A 17,616-nucleotide genomic window follows, 5' to 3' on the forward strand; every position below is an offset into this window, starting at 1 on the left:
ATTTACAATGACGGCCTACACCGGCCAAACCCGGACGACGCTGGGCAAATTGTGCGCCGCCCTATGGGACTCCCAATCACGGCCGGTTGTGATACAGCCTGGAATCGAACCAGGGGGTCTGTAGTGACGCCTCAAGCACTGAGAAGAGATTAATCTATTCTAGAAAAAAATAAAACTAGATGGGTGATTTTAGCTTTTTTGTTGTTTTTGTTGGTGGTGTCTATTTGCCTTGCAGATTTTATGTAATTTATTGGTTTAATTTATCCTAATTTATTCGAAGTTTTTACCTTGGGAAGGTTGTATTGTATGTCATGAAGTAGAACCAATCCAATATAACATACACTATATATCCAAAAGTATGTGGACACACCTTCAAATAGTGGATTCGGCTATTTCAGCCATACTTTTGGTCATGTAGTGTACTTACAAAAAAAGAAGATACTTGAGAGCACTCAATCAATTCTCTGAAATTGTTACATGAAGATTTTGGCAGCTAAATTGAACTGGAAAAATGAATAAAAGTTTATGTTTTGTTTGGGGACAGGTAGAGGGCGTAAAAAACAAAATAGTTTGAAGCATTTTTGTATTTTCTCCAGACGTTTCCCACTCTACTGCTTTGGCCCTCCCCACAGACACAGTAGTTGAATTGCCTTTCGTGCCTTCATCCTCAATGAACTGAATGTATGTGCAGTATAAGTACAAGTTTGAGCAAGCGTGTGCAAAATGATACAAAATAAAAATGCAAAAGAGATTACAGAATGTCTGACTCTCCAAACTCATTTTTAAATTCAACCTAACTTTGTGTGTGTGTGTGTGTGTGAGAGAGAGAGAGGACAGAGAGAGAAAAAAATAAGTAGTGTATTTATTTGTGCATTTGTAACTGTATGCTTGCTTGACTGTGTGTGTTATCTATGATGCTTTTAATGAGAACCAAAAAAAACTGGAGTCGATGTCCTCGCCCGCGCGAAATTCGAATTAGCATAATATTAATCCCCATCAAAAAGCCTTCATGGGCTGCGTATCAATCAACCGCATCCATCGATGTCGGCCTTCCGCATCTGCGGTGGAAGGTGGCAGAACTACAGCGCTGTTGGTCAAACCAGGAGACATCCCGAAAATCGGTTTTACTAATGTGAATAACTAATACTAATATATAACTAATATGACCCCACCATTGAAAGCAGAGACTGCCAAGAACACGTTTATGTCATTTGTTTTGTTGTACGACGCCCACAAGCCTCACAAGACTCGTCTGAAGGTATCCCGGTATCAGTTTAAAACATTTATGGAATTATGGAAGTACTTTAGTGCCCCAAAAAAAGGGGTTAAATATGGGTAAAACATGTATGAATAAAAATCATAATTTTGGCATCTTTTAAACCTAACAAACCATTTTTTAAACACTTTTAAAATAGGCCAGGCCCTGTTGTTACCACATATCTGAGCGATAATGAAAACACTTATTTTTGCTTAACTTGCCATTGGCTCAACCATTGGCTTAATTTACCCCATGGCCATTGGCTCAACTTACCCCAAGGCAAACATTTTGACTATATTATTCTACACAGCTACAAGGATGCACTTTCATGCTAGGTTTAGGATCTCATATTGAAGCTTATATCCCGACTGATGTACAGTGGGGAAAAAAAGTATTTAGTCAACCACCAATTGTGCAAGTTCTCCCACTTAAAAAGATCCAGAAAATCACATTGTAGGATTTTTAATTTATTTATTTGCAAATTATGGTGGAAAATAAGTATTTGGTCAATAACAAAAGTTTCTCAATACTTTGTTATATACCCTTTGTTGGCAATGACACAGGTCAAACGTTTTCTGTAAGTCTTCACAAAGTTTTCACACACTGTTGCTGGCATTTTGGCCCATTCCTCCATGCAGATCTCCTCTAGAGCAGTGATGTTTTGGGGCTGTCGCTGGGCAACACGGACTTTCAACTCCCTCCAAAGATTTTCTATGGGGTTGAGATCTGGAGACTGGCTAGGCACTCCAGGACCTTGAAATGCTTCTTACGAAGCCACTCCTTCGTTGCCCGGGCGGTGTGTTTGGGATCACTGTCATGCTGAAAGACCCAGCCACGTTTCATCTTCAATGCCCTTGCTGATGGAAGGAGGTTTTCACTCAAAATCTCACGATACATGGCCCCATTCATTCTTTCCTTTACACGGATCAGTCGTCCTGGTCCCTTTGCAGAAAAACAGCCCCAAAGCATGATGTTTCCACCCCCATGCTTCACAGTAGGTATGGTGTTCTTTGGATGCAACTCAGCATTTTTTGTCCTCCAAACACGACGAGTTGAGTTTTTACCAAAAAGTTATATTTTGGTTTCATCTGACCATATGACATTCTCCCAATCCTCTTCTGGATCATACAAATGCACAGCAAACTTCAGACGGGCCTGGACATGTACTGGCTTAAGCAGGGGGACACGTCTGGCACTGCAGGATTTGAGTCCCTGGCGGCGTAGTGTGTTACTGATGGTAGGCTTTTTTACTTTGGTCCCAGCTCTCTGCAGGTCATTCACTAGGTCCCCCCGTGTGGTTCTGGGATTTTTGCTCACCGTTCTTGTGATACTTTTGACCCCACGGGGTGAGATCTTGCGTGGAGCCCCAGATCGAGGGAGATTATCAGTGGTCTTGTATGTCTTCCATTTCCTAATAATTGCTCCCACAGTTGATTTCTTCAAACCAAGCTGTTTACCTATTGCAGATTCAGTCTTCCCAGCCTGGTGCAGGTCTACAATTTTGTTTCTGGTGTCCTTTGACAGCTCTTTGGTCTTGGCCATAGTGGAGTTTGGAGTGTGACTGTTTGAGGTTGTGGACAGGTCTCTTTTATACTGATAACAAGTTCAAACAGGTGCCATTAATACAGGTAACAAGTGGAGGACAGAGGAGCTTCTTAAAGAAGAAGTTACAGGTCTGTGAGAGCCAGAAATCTTGCTTGTTTGTAGGTGACCAAATACTTTTTTCCCACCATAATTTGCAAATAAATTCATAAAAAATCCTACAATGTGATTTTCTGGATAATTTTTTCTCAATTTGTCTGTCATAGTTGACGTGTACCTATGATGAAAATTACTCTCTCATCTTTTTAAGTGGGAGAACTTGCACAATTAGTGGCTGACTAAATACTTTTTTCCCCCACTGTATAGAACAATCTGAAAATTATCTACTTTTAGATGCAATAAATTAATTTGACACAGGCTCCATTAAAAGATGACCTCTTCCTACATATTTGGTAAAATGAATCATTTTGTGTATGGTTTCCTAGAAACAAGGGTGGCTCAACTTACCCCTTTGGCCCAGCTTACCCCACCAAATGTAATGTTTCATCAAATGATTTTTTTACATTTATTGTTTTATACCTACAGGTAGATAAATAATCTTTGGTATTACGATCTTAAAACGATTACATATGATAGCATAGTAGAAACCCAGCCCCGGGCCATTAGACTCTAGGGGATACTAGTGGATTGGTTGGGAAGCTGAGCTGAGGCCTCTCTCTTGCCCTTTCACCGCTGCTGCCGTCCACAGGCATCACAGACGACTACAGATGCTGCCTCGGGCTAAATGCAGTAATCGACACACAGATCATGATTTCCAACATTGAACACAGCCTTCTGCTGTCTTATGGATGTAGTATCTGAGGATTCTATGACTTTGGCTGAGGTTTGCATATTCTGTTTGTCGGAAACATCTGGAAAACATTACTATAGGGGCCCCCTAAAACAGAGGAGAGTCTGTTATATGAAGGCCAGGGAATGGTCTATGAAAAACCACCCATATTATGTTACATATTATAAATACCATGGTTGGAACAAAGGAGGGGGAGAAATAACATATTAGAGATTGGGTCAGTTGTTCTCCAGATGTCTGCAGGAGTCTGTAAATTGATATTGTTATCTTTGATGTAATAAACCATTATAATCAAGGATAGTATCAGCGTATTTCTTGTCATCACAGCAAATCAGCATCGTTTTCTCGACACTACGTTAATGGCAACGAGGATTTGGGCCGTGTTGCGTCTTTTCTCAGCGTTGCATCATGGGCTCCGAGCTGACTCGCTCCAGAGTCCGGCAGATAAGGGTGAGTTTTCTCACCACTTTGGGCACTGGTCGGTTCGTGTGCGTGTGTGTGTGTGCGTTGAAGGAATGCACCGTCAAAGGACTTGTGTGTGCACTTTGCTGTTATTTGCTGTGTGATGAGAATCCGTTCTAAAATTCTAAATTTGTTTGCGTTGGGAACAACGCAAACAGGGGGGAGTGTCTATAGGAATTGATAACACTGGGCACAGGGATATTTGGCTTGAATAAAATTAAAGGGAAAAGGAATAGAATGAAGGAATAGAATAAGGAACTAAGGAAAAATGTATACTAATTAGGACGTCGCAGATTTAAGGAAGCCCTCAAAGAGGCGATCGTTAAGATGGGCCGAAAATCCTGAAACTCACTAGGTTGATTTTAAGGTCAGTTCTGGGAACTGGAGTTTGTGGTAGATATATTCCATTGTAAGTTACCCCTCGACATATAGTTGACGAGGTATATGTTCGAAGTAACCTCTCATTGAATATCTGCAACTCGAGGTAGCAGAAATTTAGGAAGGAACGATGAGAAATAAGGAGCGACGGTAGCATGCTTTAGAGTATCGTATGAATGAATGCATTCTTGTTGATTGTTGAATTCTTTTCATGTGTGTGTTTGAGGAAAGAGAGTGTGTGTGTTTGCGCAAAAATAAAGACATCTCTCTTGTGTTTCAGCTGTGTGTCGACTCATGTTATGATAAGATTTATGTTAGAGATATATACATATATATGTTTTGGTTGAGAACAGGGGTTTTAGTTTTTTGTAAGGAAATATAGGAAGTTAAGGTTAAAACCTTGTATGAGTCTCTAATAAAAGAGAACGTTTAATAATTGTTAAAAGACTATGAGCACCCAGGGAGGATATTATAATTGTATAGATATGATTTGTAATGGATAAGAAAATAACTATAAATCTGCAGATTAGGATAAGTGAAGATAAGAAACTTCTAAGTAGGATTTGTGTTCTATGTTTTGTGTTGGTTTGTGAGTTTTGTTAAGTGTTACTGTTTGTCTGGGTTGGAAATAACGGAGGGACAGCTGGTCTGTCTGCTTTCTGTTGTTTAGCTTGGAGAGAGCTGCTTGGGAGCTCCTTTCGCTTTGAAATCGCTCTGGTGAATGAGCTGCGCATGCGTGGGATTTTATGAGTTTAGAGTTACATAGAGCAAATATGCCACTCCCCTGCCTGCACTGAGCTGCAGGGAGATGCAGACTTAGAGCTGAAAAAAAAGGAGAGGGAGACTTACACACGAATAAAGTATTCTGTTTGATAAATGGCTGTTGCTTAACTATGAAACTATTTGCTTGAGATCTATTGAATTTATAAATGAGAGATATGTTGACGGATTAAAAAATAAATAATTAAATAAATAAGTAAAATAAAATGTTATTGGGCTATTTATAATATTCCTGAGTTAAGCTGGTTGCTTATTTCTTAGAGCGAATGTGAACATAGGTATGTCTAAAAGGGTATTGTATGGTTGAAATAACCCAGTGAGTGCATAAAAGACTAAATTCTTTCTGTTCCTTTTGTTCTTCTGTGATGTGAGAGACGAGAAGAAGGAGATAGAGAGAGAGAGGAGAAGCTGACCAGTGCGTCACGCGACAGTGTATGCTGCCCCGGATCCAGTCCAATCAAGGCCAGTACTGCTCTGTTCACAAAACTTACTTTCCCATACAGGATATTGTGTGTGCCTAGCATATTTCATGTTGTGACAATTTAACAGGGACTTGGCAACAGATTGATCAATTGATGTAATTAAGAATTGCACATTGGAGTTTTTGTGCATGGGTTGGTTTGATTAGAGTTGTGTTGGAAATCCAGCACTGACATTATTCTGTAAAATTAAGGTAATTGGGTGATTATTAAGCAATTGGTTTGTGAGTGCTGTAGTGTTGCTGGATTAAACGTTTTTCTTTTTTGGATTGCTCTGAAGTTGACTACTTTCCTTTACTTTTCCTGATCGGATGTGGTAAGATTGCCACTAATCAATAATTTGGTAAAATAAAATAAAATAATAAAATAATAAATTAAAAATAAATTTAAAAATATATTAATTAATAACCACACAAAAAAGGAGGGAAACATAAGCTACGTAGACAAAAGTATTTTTTGGTTTACAAATTAATTGGTTTAAAATATTAATAATAATAAAATAATTCACAATAAAGGAATATAAAATAGTTGTTACAATGGGGAAAAAGGACAAGCAGAACAACAAAAAGAGTTTAAGGACGTCTATCCTCAGCTTCCAGTGATCATTCAGGAGGGTGATTATTGCATCAGAGATGAAGATGAACGAATAATAGAGAGAGGACAAGCAGAAATGACCATAAAGATGAATCCAAACTCCAAAAGTAAGAAGAAAACGAGATGTCTGGAAACTACGGGTGGAGTGAGGTTCAGGAGGATGGAACTTGAAGATGATGATGATGATGATCAGAGTGATTCAGAAGAGATCATGGGTGGATATGACCCTGTGATCAGACGGAGGTTGGCCAGAGTGGAAAGAAGGGGTGATGGAAGTTGGAAGAAGAAGAATACAAGAGATTCGATCTCTGATGAAAATGAAGATGGAGACAGCGATGAAGATTTGGAGATTAAAGGTGCTTCATGTTCAAGAGGATTTTATCCTACAAGACAAGGGAGCACAAGTAAGAAGATGATGCCAGTGATAATTCGAGGACAGAACCTGGAGTATAAGCCTTTGCAGAATACCGATATGTCAGATATACTTGAGAAGCTGCCTACTCTTCAAGATGGAGCATATCCTTGGATTTCAAAATTGGAAGAAATTACGGTGGGAACACAGTCTGCCATAGGAGACATTAAGAGACTTTTTGCTAATCTCCTTGGGATTCCAGGTATGGAAGACATTTTTCAGAGAGCTGGACTTAATCGATATTTGGGGACTGCGGTGAATGATCCTGAATTGTTGGCTGCAAGTAGAAATCGGCTGTGGAGAGCACTGAAAGATATGTTTCCAACAAATGTGTATCCTGACAACATTCTGATTGACCCACTAGGACAACAAAAAAATCAGAGAGCCTATGTGTCAAGAGTTCATCAAGTGTGGAGAAATATTACCGGAAATGATCCAGATGTGAGTCAAATTGAGCAGTCCATTTTGAGAACGAAACTGCAGATAGGACTGCCCTCACCAGTAAGGAGCAAACTGGCAGAGGTGGTTGGACTTGGAAGCATGACAAAAGGTGTCTATACAGATCATATAGCCCATCAAGTGGATCTATACAGGAAAAAGGAACACAACCAGAAAGAACAGGACCAAGAAACTCTCAGAAAACTCAATCAAATACAACTGGTGGAGAATAAGAAGGAGAAGAAACAAGCTTTGTTTATGCAGAATCAGTGTGCACCAAATCAACAATCACTGCCACAGCTTCAACTGAACCAGGTCAAATGCAATTGTACCAGCCACCAATAGCGGTACCAGTTGTTTCATATCCACAGCCAGTTTCTGGACAGACACAGAATTGGAGAGGAAGAGGACGAGAAGGCTTAGAAAGAGGAAGAGGAGGAAGATTTAAGCCATACTTCCAGCAATCTTCAGAAATGTGTTATAATTGTGGACAGGTTGGTCACTTTGCTCGTGAGTGTAATGGGCAAGGAGGAAACACCAGAGGAAATTTCAGAGGAAGATACAGGGGCCAGTCAAGATCATCTGGAGGACCGGTGAACCCTTATAGGAGCCCGGAGCAAGGATTCTAGGGGTGCCCAGAAGATCCGAAAGGGGGGTGTCAGCTGGTAGCATCAGGACCGGAAAAAGATCCAACAATTGAGGTGAAAGTAAACAAACGACCATTGGAAGTGATGGCGGATAGCGGAGCTGCTTTTACCTGTGTTCGGCCTGAAGATGCTACACTTCTCCCTATGTCCAATCAACTAATTAGGACAATTGGATTTGAGGGAGTGAAACAGCTGATTCCTCTTACGGAACCAATTGAGCTCTGCTATGAAAATCAGAAAATTACAATACCCATAATGGTATCAGAACATACACCTATTGCATTGTTGGGAAGAGATGCATTGTGTAAATTGAACTGTACAATAAAATGTACACCAGACGGCTGTCTGGTAGAAGTGCAAAAGGAAAAGGTTTACCAATTGTTGATGACGACAGAGATGGATTCTTCTTCAGTATTCTGGATTGGAAATCTCAGTGAAGATTTTTTGAAGCAGGCTAAGATATGGGAGAAATTCATTGTGGCAAATATGCCAGATGCGAGGCAACCGGAATATCCATTTCATTGTACGCTCAAGTATTTCAAGAATGCTTCCCAATCGAACTGAGAGGAATGGTTGAGTCATCAACCAAAGAAAGTTCAACTCAGCTCATGTTGCATAATTTTAGGACCACAAGGAGCAGCTATGAAGATAAACACAGACGATTATCTTGATAAAGAATTTGAGATTGAGAAGAGTGTGCCACATGTGACCTTGTTGGTTTCTGAAGGCTTTGAGCAGAAGCAAATAGAAGAAATGATGACTGAAGCAGAGAAAGCTGTTTTTGTACCGATTAAAGAGAATTTGGGGATTTGGAGGAGTGAAGATCAGCGATTTCTCAAAATCATGATTTCGGCTCAAGGACAAGGAGAGCCATAAACTGTACGGATGACACATGAATCTATTTGCAGTGCGAAGATGGATTCAGACCCTATGAAAGAGGAGATGTTGCAACAAGTTCCAGAATGTTTGTGGTCTCAACACAGTACCGATATTGGACTTGTGAGATCAGCCCAACCGGTGAAAGTTGAACTTCGACCAGGAGCCAGACCTCCTTGGAAGAATCAGTATCCATTGAAAGATGAAGCAATCCAAGGGATTGAACCACAAATTGAAGGTCTTTCGAAAGCAGGTGTTTTAAGGACAATAAAACATCCTCAGAGTAACAATCCTTTGTTGTCTTTGGAGAAACCATGAGGGGTTGATAGTAGCGCCCCTAGACCTATTAGGTCTGATGATTTAGGAGGCACATGGGTTACCTAATGTTGCAAGGGGGGAGGTTAGGAGAAAGATCACAAAGGAGTATGGTTTTTGCGAACCATATTTGCTTGAACAGGTTGACTATGTCATAGGCAGGTGGACAATCTGTCTGAAAAATAATGTTCGCAGGGGTGTGACTGTTTTTCTTGGTTACATTCCTACACCAAGAGGTCCTAATATGTCCAACTAAGCAAAAATATGCTCAGTCGGTTGCAAAGTTCTTGTGTAAAGAAGTTATAAGCAGGTGGGGACTTCCCGATTTAATATCCTCAAATTAGTGGGAAAGAGTTTTGTGGATAAATCAGTGAAATGGTTTTTGAAAAAATTGGGGAAAAGTCAGAAAAAAAAAATAAAAATATGAAAACTAGGGTTCACATGTCTTTACATATTATTGTGATATTTAGTATTTTCTTATGAATCAGAGGGGGGAAATGGAATGTGATTCATTTTATATATCATTTTCCATATCATTTTCTATATCATTTTTATATTATTGTTGACACTGATGTTTTAATTTGCATGTGTTTTTTTTGAAAAAGATACTGGTTGGTCTTTTCTTTTCTTCCAGAAGCATATGGGGGAATGTGTAGAGTGGATTCAAATACTCAAACATGGACAATATGAATGGACTGGAGGAAGTGGAACAAGGAAGGTGTGGAAATGTTCAGATTCCATCATCGACGTTGCATTGAAAGTCGACACTGCTGAGGAGATGCAGTGTAGTGAGGAGATGCAGTGTCTGCAATGATTTATATACATATTTGCATGTGTAATATATATAATTTGTGTCATATTCTTTCTGTATTAATTTTTGAAGAATGATGTTTTCTGTTGTTGGGTACATGTGGGGACCTCAGATGTTTTTGTTTTTTTCGTGGATGCTTAGGGATATTGGGTCTAGGCAGGGACAGAGAGAATCCACAGGAGGGTCCGATGGGTCGACCAGCCTGAATGTGGACATTTTTTATTGTATTTTGTTTTCTGAGGCTTGCATGTGTAATCAATTGCATCATAGTTTAAAATGCATTGATAAAGATTTATAAATTGATCTGGAGTACTTAGGTGGTCGCCTGGGGCAGAGGGGCCGTGAGATAATTTTACTGTCTTGATTGATTGATGGATATTTGGAAAGAAAGCTGCCAGACAGGTTTTTCGCTCTTACACTCCATAAAGATTTGTTCATATTTCATATACATTTATTTACTCTCCATAAATTTTGGTTTATTGCTAAAGTTACTCAATAAGAAAAATTGTTATTTGTCATAATCCTATTCTTTTTGTTTTCGAGACTTAATTAGTCTCGAAGGGGGGAAATATGTAGTATCTGAAGATTCTATGACTTTGGCTGAGGTTTGCATATTCTGCTTGCGGAAACATCTGGAAAACATTACTATAGGGGCCCCCTGAAACAGAGGAGAGTCTGTTATGTGTAGGCCAGGGATTGGTCTATGAAAAACCACCCATGTTATGTTACCTATTATAAATACCATGGTTGGAACAAAGGAGGGGGAGAAATACCATATTAGAGATTGGGTGAGTTGTTCTCCAGATGCCTGCAGGAGTCTGTAAATTGATACTGTTATCTTTGATGTAATAAACCATTATAATCAAGGACAGTATCAGCTGATTTATTTTCATCACAGCAGATCAGTATCGTTGTCTCGACACTACACGGACATGCAGACTCACACACGCAGAGGCAGGGAGACAGGCATTAGAGAAAAAATATGTACAGTGGGGGAAAAAAGTATTTAGTCAGCCACCAATTGTGCAACTTCTCCCACTTAAAAAGATGAGAGAGGCCTGTAATTTTCATCATAGGTACACGTCAACTATGACAGACAAATTGAGAAAAGAAAATCCAGAAAATCACATTGAAGGATTTTTTATGAATTTATTTGCAAATTATGGTGGAAAATAAGTATTTGGTCACCTACAAACAAGCAATATTTCTGGCTCTCACAGACCTGTAACTTCTTCTTTAAGAGGCTCCTCTGTCCTCCACTCGTTACTGTATTAATGGCACCTGTTTGAACTTGTTATCAGCATAAAAGACACCTGTCCACAACCTCAAACAGTCACACTCCAAACTCCACTATGGCCAAGACCAAAGAGCTGTCAAAGGACACCAGAAACAAAATTGTAGACCTGCACCAGGCTGGGAAGACTGAATCTGCAATAGGTAAGCAGCTTGGTTTGAAGAAATCAACTGTGGGAGCAATTATTAGGAAATGGAAGACATACAAGACCACTGATAATCTCCCTCGATCTGGGGCTCCACGCAAGATCTCACCCCGTGGGGTCAAAATGATCACAAGAACGGTGAGCAAAAATCCCAGAACCACACGGGGGGACCTAGTGAATGACCTGCAGAGAGCTGGGACCAAAGTAACAAAGCCTACCATCAGTAACACACTACGCCGCCAGGGACTCAAATCCTGCAGTGCCAGACGTGTCCCCCTGCTTAAGCCAGTACATGTCCAGGCCCGTCTGAAGTTTGCTAGAGTGCATTTGGATGATCCAGAAGAGGATTGGGAGAATGTCATATGGTCAGATGAAACCAAAATATAACTTTTTGGTAAAAACTCAACTCGTCATGTTTGGAGGACAAAGAATGCTGGGTTGCATCCAAAGAACACCATACCTACTGTGAAGCATGGGGGTGGAAACATCATGCTTTGGGGCTGTTTTTCTGTTAAGGGACCAGGACGACTGATCTGTGTAAAGGAAAGAATGAATGGGGCCATGTATCGTGAGATTTTGAGTGAAAACCTCCTTCCATCAGCAAGGGCATTGAAGATGAAACGTGGCTGGGTCTTTCAGCATGACAATGATTCCAAACACACCGCCCGGGCAACGAAGGAGTGGCTTCGTAAGTAGCATTTCAAGGTCCTGGAGTGGCCTAGCCAGTCTCCAGATCTCAACCCCATAGAAAATCTTTGGAGGGAGTTGAAAGTCCGTGTTGCCCAGCGACAGCCCCAAAACATCACTGCTCTAGAGGAGATCTGCATGGAGGAATGGGCCAAAATACCAGCAACAGTGTGTGAAAACCTTGTGAAGACTTACAGAAAACGTTTGACCTGTGTCATTGCCAACAAAGGGTATATAACAAAGTATTGAGAAACTTTTGTTATTGACCAAATACTTATTTTCCACCATAATTTGCAAATAAATTCATTAAAAATCCTAAAATGTGATTTTCTGGATTTTTTTTCTAATTTAGTCGGTCATAGTTGACGTGTACCTATGATGAAAATTACAGGCCTCTCTTATCTTTTTAAGTGGGAGAACTTGCACAATTGTTGGCTGACTAAATACTTTTTCCCCCCACTGTACATCTCTAAACAAAAGACTCCACTATGCAAGTAACTATTTCAATAGAATGTTTATGATGTCACTGCGACAACTGTCGATAGACGTAGATGGTAAATTCGCTATGGCTAACTACTCCAATTTCAGAGCACTCTCATCTGAGTGTGCAAATGCGCAGAATAACTGACTAATTTACGAACGCTCAACACCCGTTGAATACGTGAAGATGGCGCAGGAGGGGATGGCTGCTGTTTTATGGACTCTTAACCAACCGTGCTATTTTGTGTGTTTTTTCGCATTGTTTATAACTTACTTACTCACCTTGAAAATAACATTTATTTTTTCTTCTATGAGTCAGACGAGATGGATTTGCTCCAGACACCCGACAGGGCCCTCATCCTCGTCATTTGTAGTAGAAAGAAAAGGATATATCACTGAAGGAGATCGGGGTGCTTGGTAAGGAGCCGGCGACGAATGGCTAACTTTTGGCCAACTAACAAATTGCTTGATAATAAAGTGGACAAACTACAGGCACGAACGTTATTATCTTATGTTTCATCGAGTCGTGGATGAACGAATTCATGAATAACATATAGCTGGCGGGTTACACAGTCGTGGTCAAAAGTTTTGAGAATGACACAAGTATTGGTCTTCACAAAGTATGCTGCTTCAGTGTTTTTAGATATTTTTGTCAGATGTTACTATGGTATACTGAAGTATAATTACAAGCACTCCATAAGTCTCAAAGGCTTTTATTGACAATTGCATTAAGTTTATGCAAAGAGTCAATATTTGCAGTGTTGACCCTTCTTTTTCAAGACCTCTGCATTCTGCCCTGGCATGCTGTCAATTACCTTCTGGGCCACATCCTGACTGATGGCAGCCCATTCTTGCATAATCAATTCTTGGAGTGTGTCAGAATTTGTGGGTTTTTGTTTGTCCACCCGCCTCTTGAGGATTGACTACAAGTTCTCAATGGGATTAAGGTCTGGGGAGTTTCCTGGCCATGGACCCAAAATGTCGATGTTTTTTCCCCAGAGCCACTTAGTTATCAATGTTTCCTTATGGCAAGGCACTCCATCATGCTGGAAAAGCCAATGTTCGTCACCAAACTGTTCTTGGATGGTTGGGAGAAGTTGCTCTCTGAGGATGTGTTGGTACCATTCTTTATTCATGGCTGTGTTCTTAGGCAAAATTGTGAGTGAGCCCACTCCCTTGGCTGAGAAGAAACCCCACACATGAATGGTCTCAGGATGCTTTACTGTTGGCATCACACAGTACTGATGGTAGCGCTCACCTTGTCTTCTCCGGACAAGCTTTTATCCGGATGCCCCAAACAATCGGAAAGGGGATTCATCAGAAAATGACTTTACCCCAGTCCTCAGCAGTCCAATCCCTGTACCTTTTGCAGAATATCAGTCTGTCCCTGATGTTTTTCCTGGAGAGAAGTGGCTTCCTCACTGCCCTTCTTGACACCAGGCCATCCTCCAAAAGTATTCACCTCACTGTGCGTGCAGATGCACTCACACCTGTCTGCTGCCATTCCTGAGCAAGTTCTACACTGGTGGTGCCCCGATCCCGCAGCTGAATCAACTTTAGGAGACAGTCCTGGCGCTTGCTGGACTTTCTTTGGCGCCCTGAAGCCTTCTTCACAACAATTTAACCTCTCTCCTTGAAGTTCTTGATGATCCGATAAATGGTTGATTTAGGTGCAATCTTACTAGCAGCAATATCCTTGCCCGTGAAGCCCTTTTTGTGCAAAGCAATGATGACGGCACGTGTTTCCTTGCAGGTAACCAACAGAGGAAGAACAATGATTTCAAGCACCACCCTCCTTTTAAAGATTCCAGTTTGTTATTCTAACTCAATCAGCATGACAGAGTGATCTCCAGCCTTGTCCTCGTCTACACTCTCACCTGTGTTAACGAGAGAATCACTGACATGATGTCAGTTGGTCCTTTTGTGGCAGGGCTGAAATGCAGTGGAAATGTTTTTGGGGGATTAAGTAAATTTTCATGGCAAAGAGGGACTTTGTAATTAATTGCAATTCATCTGATCACTCTTCATAACATTCTGGAGTATATGCAAATTGCCATCATTGGGTTGTGGGTTCGATTCCCATGGGGGGCCAGTATAAAAAAAAAATGATGTATGTACTCACTAACTGTAAGTCGCTCTGGATAAGAGCGTCTGCTAAATGACTAAAATGTAAAATGTAAATGTTAATAAAAACTGAGGCAGCAGACTTTGTGAAAATTAATATTTGTGTCATTCTCAAAAGTTTTGACCACGACTGTACACTGTATCGGCAGGATAGAACAGCAGCCTCTGGTATGACAAGGGGTGGCGGTCTATGTATATTTGTAAACAACAGGTGGTGCATGATATCTAAGGTAGTCTCAAGGTTTTGCTTGCCTGAGGAAGAGTATCTCATGAAAAGCTGTAGACCACACTCTCTACCAAGAGAGTTTTCATCAATATTCTTCATAGCTGTCTATTTACCACCACAAACCGATGCTGGCACTAAGACCGCACTCTATCAACTGTATACGGCCATAAGCAAACAGGAAAATGCTCATCCAGAGGCGGTGCTCCTAGTGGCCGGGGACTTTAATGCAGGGAAACTTAAATCCGTTTTACCTCATTTCTACCAGCATGTTAAATGTGCAACCAGAGGGGGAAAAAAAACTCTAGACCACCTTTGCTCCACACACAGAGATGCGTACAAAGCTCTCCCTCGCCCTCCATTTGGCAAATCTAACCATAATTATATCCTCCTGATTCCTGCTTACAAGCAAAAACTAAAGCAGGAAGCACCAGTGACTCAGTCAAAACAAAAGTGGTCAGATGAAGCAGATGCTAACCTACATGACTGTTTTGCTAGCACAGACTGGAATATGTTCCGGGATTCTTCCGATGGCATTGTGGAGTACACCACATCAGTCACTGGCTTGATTAATAAGTGCATCGATGACGTCGTCCCCACAGTGACTGTACATATTCCAACCAGAAGCCATGGATTACAGGCAACATCCACATTGAGATAAAGGGTAGAGCTGCCGCATTCAAGGAGCGGGACTCTAACCCGGAAGCTTATAAGAAATCCCGCTATGCCCTCCGACAAACCATCAAACAGGCAAAGCGTCAATACAGGACTAAGATCGAATCGTACTACACCGGCTCCGATGCTCGTCGGATGTGGCAGGGCTTGTAAACTATAACAGACTAGAAAAGGAAGCACAGCCGTGAGCTGCCTAGTGACACGAGTCTACCAGACGAGCTAAATTAACACTGAAGTAACACTGATACATCCATGAGAGCATCAGCTGTTCCGGACGACTGTCTGATCACGTTATCCGTAGCCAATGTGAGTAAGACCTTTAAACAGGTCAACATTCACAAGGCCGAAGGGCCAGACGGATTACCAGGATGTGTACTCCGAGCATGCACTGACCAACTAGCAAGCGTCTTCACTGACATTTTCAACCTCTCCCTGACTTAGTCTGTAATACCAACATGTTTCAAGCATACCACCATAGTCCCTGTGCCCAAGAACACTAAGGTAACCTGCCTAAATGACTTCCGACCCGTAGCACTCACGTCTGTAGCCATGAAGTGCTTTGAAAGGCTGGTCATGGCTCACATCAACACCATTATCCCAGAAACCCTAGACCCACCCCAATTTGCATACCGCCTCAACAGATCCACAGATGATGGGGCCCCTCAGGGGTTCAGAATAACTTTCCCATTGTCTCTACTTTTATCCAATGTAAAAAACACAAATTTTGCTACATAAGAGTCGGTCGGTCACATATGTTGTAGCTTGGACCTTATTTCACATCCAGCCAGGTCACCCGTGATTCATGTCAGTATTCGATATCCATCCATGTCTGAGGACGTCGGGAGATGGCGTGGAAACCATCCACTAGGGGCAACAGTGAGCACTGTTGCCTACAATTAGGTTTCGGTTTTGCTACGGTGGACAGGGATGGTGGATTTGCATAAGCATATGCCTCTGATTCTGAAGGTTGAAGTTTGAATCCAGCGATAGAAAGTTGTTTTTGTTTTAGTCCTATCCCAAACCTTAACCCTTACCTTAACCATTCTGAGTTAATGCCTAACCTTAACCTTAAACACTTCGAAATTTGACGTTTGGAACAACTTAGAAATTGTACATTTGTGGGTAAACATCTAATTCTGACGTGAGACTGTAAGAGCTGGTTTTTCACATCATCTTAGGTTTTTGTGTTGTGCCCGCCTTCGGTTGCTCTAGAATACATAGGGTGTCATTTCAATCATAGAAATAGAATTCATAGCCTCCCGAGTGGCGCAGCGGTCTAAGGCACTGCATCGCAGTGCTAGAGGCATCACTACAGACCTGGGTTTGATCCCAGACTGTGTCGCAACTGGGAAACCCATGAGGCGGCGCACAATTGGCCCAGCGTCGTTAGGGAAGGGTTTGGCTAGCCGGGATGTCCTTGTCCCATCGTGCTCTAGCAGGAGCATGTACGCTGTCTTCGGTCGCCAGTTGTATGGTGTTTCCTCTGACACTTTGCTGCGGCTGGCTTCCGGTTTAAGCGAGCAGTGTGTCAAGAAGCAGTGCGGCTTGGCAGAAAAGCAGCCTACAAGTGCTCAGCATATGTGGGAACTCCTTCAAGATGGTTGGAAAAGCATTCTAGGTGAAGCTGGTTGAGAGAATGCCAAGCGTGTGCAAAGCTGTCATCAAGGCAAAGGGTGGCTAATTTGAAGAATCTCAAATATAACATATATTTTGATTTGTTTAACACTTTTTTGGTTACTACATGATTCCATGTTTTATTTCATAGTGTTGATGTCTTCACTATTAGTCTACAATGTAGAAAATAGTAAAAATCAAGAAAAGCCTTGAATTAGTAGGTGTGTCCAAACTTTTGACTGGTACTGTATTTTTATCTCAAATTTTGTGCACACATTTGTTTATATCCCTGTTAGTGAGCATTTCTCCTTTGCCAAGATAATCCATCCACCTGACAGGTGTGGTTTATCAAGAAGCTAATTAAACAGCATGATCATTACACAAGTGCACCTTATGCTGGGGACAATAAAAGGCCACTCTAAAATGTGCAGTTTTGTCACACAACACAATGCCACAGATGTCTGAAGTTTTGAGGGAGTGTGCAATTGGCATGCTGACTGCAGGAATGTCCACCAGAGTTGTTGCCAGATAA

Source organism: Coregonus lavaretus, assembly GCF_964263955.1.
Source record: "Coregonus lavaretus genome assembly, chromosome: 33".
Lineage (NCBI taxonomy): Eukaryota > Metazoa > Chordata > Actinopteri > Salmoniformes > Salmonidae > Coregonus > Coregonus lavaretus.